Genomic DNA, 7880 nt, shown 5'->3' with positions numbered 1-7880 from the left:
AAAGTTCTTTACTAGGAATAACATGTGAAGAAGTAAATTAAAGTACGTTGTTATTGTGATTTAAGAAATAAAAGTATACTACTATTATAACTAAAATAAATTACATTGTCTACATACACAAGAATTTTGGAAATTAAAATATGATGTTTACCACACGCTATCTTTTTAAAAGATTTTTTTTTTGAAGTACCAAACCAAAATGTTTACAACTATTACCGGTTGTGTTATCAAAACTGAAAGACAAAATTACAAAAATTGGCCCTTGGCAAAATTCTGTAGTTTTGGTCCAAAACGAAATGTTGGTGCACCGTTGGTCCGATTTTAGATACCTTGTGTGGTTTTGGTTCCTATGGTTGCATTTTTGTGTGTTTTTAGTCTAGACCCAACCTGAAATGACGAATATGCCCTTTGATAATTCTTTTTTATTTATTTTTAACTTTTTATTACTATTTTCATTAAAAAATAAAAAGAAAATAACACCACCCTACCCCCCCCTCTCTCTCTCTCTCTCTCTCTCTCACACCCTAAATACGAAAAATACTCTTGTCCAAGTCCAGATGCTAATCTTCGACTGCAAACCCTTAACTGCCTCCCCATTAATCTTGGCGATTTCTTGATACATTCCTCCATTGATCATCAAATAATCTCTTAAAGCTCCATAGTTACCTCCCATGGCACCCGAAAGTGTGCGTATGTAAGTACCTTGAGCTTGAGCAAGAGCAACAAGTCCCTCTGCCTCCTTCTGTTTTGCATATAATTCGTCATCGGCGACTTGTTGGCGGGAGTAGAGTGTCGCCTCCGCCATTGCCTTCTGACCCTCCGCTTGTTTCTCCTTCTCGTACAGAATTGCTTCAGCTGACTTCTGCTTTCTGTAAAGCTCCTAATTCGCCTCTTGTACCTTTGTTTAGGTCAAACAGATAGAAATTCAATTTTGTGAAACATAGGTGATTAATCGCATTCGATTAATTTATGTTATGTTTGTTACCTTGTACCTTTGTTTAGGTCAAACAGATAGAAATTCAACTTGTGAATCCTTGGCCCACTTTGCCTTCTTCATTGCCAACTCTGCATTTGCTTCAGCCACTTCAGCCCCCCTCTGGTTCTCAAACACCTTCACCTCCGTTTTCACCTTTATCTTTTCCTTCTTCCCCTGTCCTTGTCTCTGTGTCACTATGATCTTCGTCTCTGCATCTATCTTCGCTGCATTCTAAAGCGTCTGACCTTGGCGAAGCTTGGATCCAATTTCACCCTAAAACAACAATCAATCGTGAATCACAAACTGAGTATCTACCATTTAAAACCTAAGCAACATAATACCTTCATATTGGCTTTAGAAACATCAATTTTAGCTTGATTTGCAGCCTCCTGTTGGATTTTTTGCCCTAAATAGGAAAAATACTCTGTCCAGCTTCAGAAACATCAATCTTAGCTTGATTCTCAACGGTGACAACTTTTCGATGAATGGGGAAGAAGCGAACTCACATGAGCAGATACCCACAAGCGGATTTGTGAACCGCCGACTATTTGACCCAGATGGCGACAAAGGTTAAGATCAGGGGATGATTTTTGGGGTGAAGGTTATTAATCTGATTTGTTAGGTATGTTCGTGGAATGGAAACAGTAGAGAGACCTTTTTCTCAATTTTAATTAATGAAAAACATGTGAATAAATATAAAAAAAATTAGAAAAAACAAATATAAGGGTATAATAGTCTTTTTATGTTGATACGGACCAAAACCAATAGAAATATCCAATTTTGGATCAGTGATGCACCAATATTTCGTTTTGGACCAAAAACACATAAATTTGCCAACCACTAGGACCATTTTTGTAATTATGTCAAACTGAAACCGATTACTTGATACTGCCTTATTAGAAACCATTGTGGCATGAACTATGACCGAAATGAAGTTGCATTATTACATTAATAACCCATCAGCACGCAAAAGAATATTGTTTAGTTTCGCTTGCATTCTATTTAAAATTATCAAAGGAATCCAAATTAAGTAACCAGTCAAGGACTAACAACAAAATATTGGTAAAAATGTTTTATTTTAGATTTTTTTTTTCTGGTTGAGCTAGACCGAAGACTTTATCTTCTTAGTCAAGTACGTCCCCAACATCATGTTGAGTCATTGGCTAAGCCCATATTTAAACCATTAAATAAGATGTATGGACCACCTTGAAAGTGTCTAATTTAGTACAAGACAAACTTCAAAAAAGACCCCTTTTGTGTGTAGATGGGCTCAATCGTTAATTTACTTTGCCATGTTTTATTCATGTTGACCTCTCTTATCTCTTATAGTAGGTTAATATAAAACAACCAATCATCTTTTTAGCAATAAGGTTGTAAGGTATAAGCACCATGTCCTTGATGTAGTGTTGACTTGGAAGCTGATTACGCACATTACCCCCCTCCCCAACCCACCCAATGGCATGGAGGGTCCTAAGAGTAGAATCGAGTTGTCGAGTTGAGGCCATAGTTCACCATGGCAAGAAGGCTTCTTCAATTTCTACAATTATTGCACAAGTATCGGTGTGGTGATGTAGAGTGGTGGTATTTTCTAAGTAAATGGTGGGGAAGTGGTGATGATGTGTGTGACGTCCCGAAATTTAGGTCTAAAATTGTGGACGGTCAGTTCGTAGTAAATTTCTTTGTTATTTGACTCATTGAGTTTTAGTGCATCTTTTGTAAATTAAATGGGTTCATTTCAACTAATATAAGATACCAGATGGTATCTTACATCCAAATGTGTAAACTGACAAACGAATCAAACTGCAACCCTAATTAATACGTCTGAAAAACTAAAATTTTGTATTAAGCAGTTGTGAGCAAAACAAAAACTCTAGTCTCGTAGCACATGTTTTCTTGTTTCCGAAATATAAATAACGTCCAAAACAGAATTCGTATGCAAATGATACGACCGTTTTAAGAATCCAAACCAGTATAATACTGATTTTCTCAAAACCGCTAAAACCATTTCTATCCGTTAAGGGACTTGCACACCTCAGATGGGAATTCTGAGAACATTTTTGAACTCAGATTATAGTATAATATTTATTTTCATAATTGAAATATGTTTAGTAAAAATATTTATAAAAGTCAAAAAATCAGAAGTTTTGGATTAATTAAACGTGAATCTTTAAACTCGATTTCCCGGAGTTCTATAACTCAAAAAATTAATCCGTTTGGATTTTTGAAATCTTTAAACTAAACTCTATCATTCACCATTTCCAGAAAAATTACCAGATATCAGGATTTCGACACATGAATCGAGACAACTTTTTGTGGCATATTTTAATGTCACAAGTGTGACATTACCCATTTTAATGTCATAAGTCATACACTTTGATACAAATATTCAACCATATATTATTGCCTATTCTTTTCACATAATTTTAATCCGTTTCTCTACCATCTAATTTTCAAAAATACATACAAATAAATAAACATTTAAATCGATATATCAATACATACACAAAATACATAATTATTAAACCAATACAATTTCTCAACAATACATACACAAATACACAAATAATTGAGATAATGCATTTGTAAAATCCAAAAATTATGATGTAAAATTTTCATTTTTAATTCAACCAAAACATCAATTATCTTTTACTCAAACATTCAAAAGTATTTCATAATAAAACAGTCATCAGAGTACAATCCCAAAATCATCATATTGCGGAAACGTAGTTGGATGTGTTGCGATTAAGTCGGACCCTTCCCTTTCGAACCGAAAATATCCAAAACCATACCCATAAAACCATAAGCACAAAGCATAGTGAGTTCCCCCAAAGTACCACATACCATACATATGAAACATATAATGGGTCCCGCCCGTCATCGGGCCCCGTCCGACATCGATCCCCGCTCGGAACAGATCTGTCAGTCATCAGGCCCCGCCTGGCATCGGGCCCCACCCGGTATACATACAAACACATAAACACATGCAAAAATCATAAAGATAAATAGCATACAATATAATCATCAGGCCCTAACCGGTAAACATATCAGAAAGCATACATGCAGAGTCATGCAGACATCTAGCATCCTAATCGTAATAAACCATGGACCGGAATTGATTCCTTCGACTCGCTAAACACAATGAGGAAAATCACCTCAAACCGCTGATAACCAAATAGCTGCTTGGTTCGCTGAACCGGATAACCTCGCACCAACTAACAATAAATACAACTTTGATTAATAATTAACCTGATAACCCAAAATCCAAGGCCCAATCCATAATCCAACTTCCTAAAGGGTAAAAGACCATTTTACGCTTCCCAAAACTAGTCCAATAACTCATGGGCCAAACCCCAAAAGGCTCAAGGCCCAAATTGAAGTTTTCCATAGTACGCCCCGCGTACCAGAAGTGTACGCCCTGCATACTCACCCCCGAAGCACAAGGTACAAGTTGTCTATGCATGAAACCAACATTACACTGAGCATACTCTTCTATGTATGCTCAACTTACTCATCAGAGGCCCAATAATCCATAATACGCCCTTAATGGTTGAGACAGAAGCATCCAAACACTTATCTGACCCTAAATGATGTCTTAAAACGTAAAGTTGGCAACTTTACTCCTTTGCATGACTTAATGGGACAAAAAAACCCTCAAGATGACATTTTTATGACTTAACAACTCAACAAGGACCAAATATGGGGCTCAAAGGTCCTGGAGTAGCTTCTACTCACAAGATCAACAACCTTGGTACCAAAACATGATAAAATACCACCCAATACTAGATCTACAATAGAGAACCATAAAGTTTGAAGCTTTATACCCCCAAAAGGTAGATCAAGATACACAAATCTTGGATCCACAAGCTTCAATTAATCCCACACTTCTCCAAGAAGCTCCTTTTTCTTCAATGAGCACCAAAATGCATGTAATCACACCAAAAGTTCAAGAACCACACCAATGGAGGCTAGGGTTTCGTTTCTAGGGTTTAATGGGATGGAGGCTGAAAATAAGAGGTTTGGTGTTGAGTTAAGCCATTAAATAGGGTCCAAGACCCTAAATTAGGGTTTGCATCTGGCTGTAGTATGCCTTGCGTACTCTTGGTACGCCCACCGTACTCCCTTAAGCATCTGCGATCCTTCTTCCTAGTACGCCCAGCGTACTCCTATGTACGCCCATCATACTAGGCTGAACCCTAATACCACCAAACTTCCGAAGGCTTTAACTTCTTCGTTCTAAGTCCGTTTTCGACGATCCTTATATCCCCGGAAAGGTAACAAAAAGATATACACTTCTATCAACTCATCCTTGCCTTAAAACTTTCCGAACTAAAATCTAAAATTCATAAAAAGCCTGAATTACCACTTTACAGTTATACCCTTGGGCTCCAAATCACAAACCGAACCCCCAGATCATCTACCTTACATTCCCCACACCCAAAGGTGTCTAAATATCTCTCTTTACCAAAGGCCATAAGCCTATTGATAACCAATCTTCGGGTCACGACCCCGAATTAGGAAACAATTCGGAACAGGGTGTTACAACTCTTTTCTACTTAAATTAGATTTCGTCCTCGAAATCACTCCTTACCACCCTCATGTAAACCAACGCTCCAAAAAAACCTCTTAATGATGAACAAATCACTGATCCTTTAACTATCGAACCAACACGTTACTGTTATAATTCTTAAACCCCATAACTTGCATGACCTCCACACAGGTAGAACCATTTCGAAACACAATTACGAGGGCCTATTTCTACCATCAGAACTAAAAACATCCTTTTGACCCTGAACCCTCCAACTGATACCCTTGGCATACAAATTCCATAATCCATAACTTGTTGATGAAAAGATATTGCATATATACACTAACGACTCCCAATGCGAGTTTCGACCAACAAGCCAACCCGATACATAACTCATAACCTGAGATCCAAGAATTTTCACTTGCATTTCACCCGAAATCTTCTGATTCACGGCGACCTTTCACTAAAATGGGATATAAAAATCCCCAATCCACCGCTAAGACTGCCAGTCTCCCACCTGTTCCGGCAACCAGGTTCCTGAGAGTCTAACTGATAATGGCTACCCTTGATGGGTTTTGAGCACTATAACAACCTTATGGTGCACATACAACCCTAATGCTTTGGATCTAAGTTTTCTCTAATTATACATATAATATTGTTTTCCAAAGGATGAAGCCTAACTATCATACAAAATTTGGTATAAGAATCATAAAAACTAGTTAAAAGAATACCTCTTGTTGTAGCTTGTTGTATTTGGCCTTTAAGAACTTAGCACCTCAAGTGTGATGCCTCAAATGGTTCACAAAACACCACCAACAATTGGAGAACTTGAGAGAGAGGTTAGGAACACCCTAAAATCGGCTATACTCTTGCTATAACACTTGTGCATCCGATTTTGGGCTCTAAGGGGTTACATATATAGTGTTAGAATTCCAAGAGTCATGTGTAACCCTAATTCTTACACTTAGGCTTGTAATGGACTAACACTTTATGGATCCTTACATAAGCTTATCCCATCACTAATCAATCATGGATTAGTAGTCTAACCTATATGTATCATTGATTTACACAATCAGCCCCTGTATATTTAATTAGTCTCTTTTGATCACTAAATTAATTCCAAATTAATTCTTGATCAATACTAATTAAATAATATGATTCCTCTATTAGTATATTATACTTATAATATATCAATAAATCATAAGTAACCTCTTTCTCAAATATCCATCCTATCAGATTGTTCTGGTGAATGCAAACCAAAATGGACCATGCTACTCTCGGGTCAAGTGCATACCAATTATAGTTATGGGCTTAGACACCTAATCCAACAGTCTCCCACTTGGATAAGTCTAATAACTATAACTGCAAGTACGACTTAAAACCAACTAGCAATCGTAGCTCTTAAAAGCCGTTGTCGAACTCTGACGTGCCATTTTAGATAAGGGATCATATAATCCTCTATTCTTCAAGATATCGTGCAGAGAAATACATGGAACATAGTCATACTTATTGTCCAGCAGTTTGTTTCTTGATTTCCGATTTGTTTGACATAGAACTTAGTTCAACACATCAATTGAGTTCTGACCGGGCCCGACACATAAGTCAAAACAAAATCATCGAGGGGCCCAAGATATCGCTTTTAATCCTCCATGGATTATAAGGAACAAATAAACTTTGACTTATATGCTTGTACTAACTACTCGTTAAATCATACACAATAGCATGTTTTATAACATCAAGTTACTGATGCGTTTTCGCACTATGAATGTACAACCAACTCATAGTCAACAACTCATATATCTCGGTTTGAAGACTATATGATATTATCGTCTCACAATCACTCGTGATAAATTCCATGAAGTTATTCATGTGAGCGTGGGTTTTATCCAATACTCAGACCTTATGAGCACTCATGAATGTTGTAGCAAACTTTTTCCATGACTAAACACTCTAGACAATCTACAAGCCAGATTCATGACAGTCTTGCCTCAATACCTACTTCCAAAGTATGATCGACTGTGGATAGTTTGAATAATCTTATTATTCTGGAAGTCAAAACATGCAAAATGAAACAATACTAAACAATTGACACAAGATAGTAACTTTACTCATAAATAAAACTCCTTTTATTTAATCATCAAATGTCAATTACATTTTATCTATTACAAGTTTTTGAACAACTATCTAATCATTAAAACTAATATCGTCCTTCAGCCCAATGCTCCTCGCATGCTGCAAGTGCTTAACCCTACCCAGTCCCTTCGTAAGGGGACCTGATGGGTTCTCCTCTGACGATACCCTCTTTGCTACGAGGAGCCCTTCTTCTATCCGATGTCTTATGACGTGATATTTTTTGTCGATGTGTCTGGATCTGCCATG

The 7880-nt window shown here is 37.0% G+C and overlaps 1 long non-coding RNA gene across 1 annotated transcript; it reads right to left on the bottom strand.

The window, feature by feature from the left end:
• Positions 1–393: 393 nt before the first annotated feature.
• LOC145118704 (uncharacterized) lies at positions 394–1455 on the bottom strand. The gene is made up of 3 exons (XR_013713420.1): positions 1318–1455; positions 986–1249; positions 394–898 (listed from the first exon to the last, which is right to left on the bottom strand). It is a non-coding gene; the product is annotated as an uncharacterized LOC145118704 (long non-coding RNA).
• Positions 1456–7880: the final 6425 nt, after the last annotated feature.

This window comes from Lactuca virosa, chromosome 6, assembly GCF_052849685.1.
Source record: "Lactuca virosa cultivar CGN04683 chromosome 6, Lactuca_virosa_CGN04683_v6, whole genome shotgun sequence".
Lineage (NCBI taxonomy): Eukaryota > Viridiplantae > Streptophyta > Magnoliopsida > Asterales > Asteraceae > Lactuca > Lactuca virosa.
This window is presented reverse-complemented; position numbering and strand designations above follow the sequence as displayed.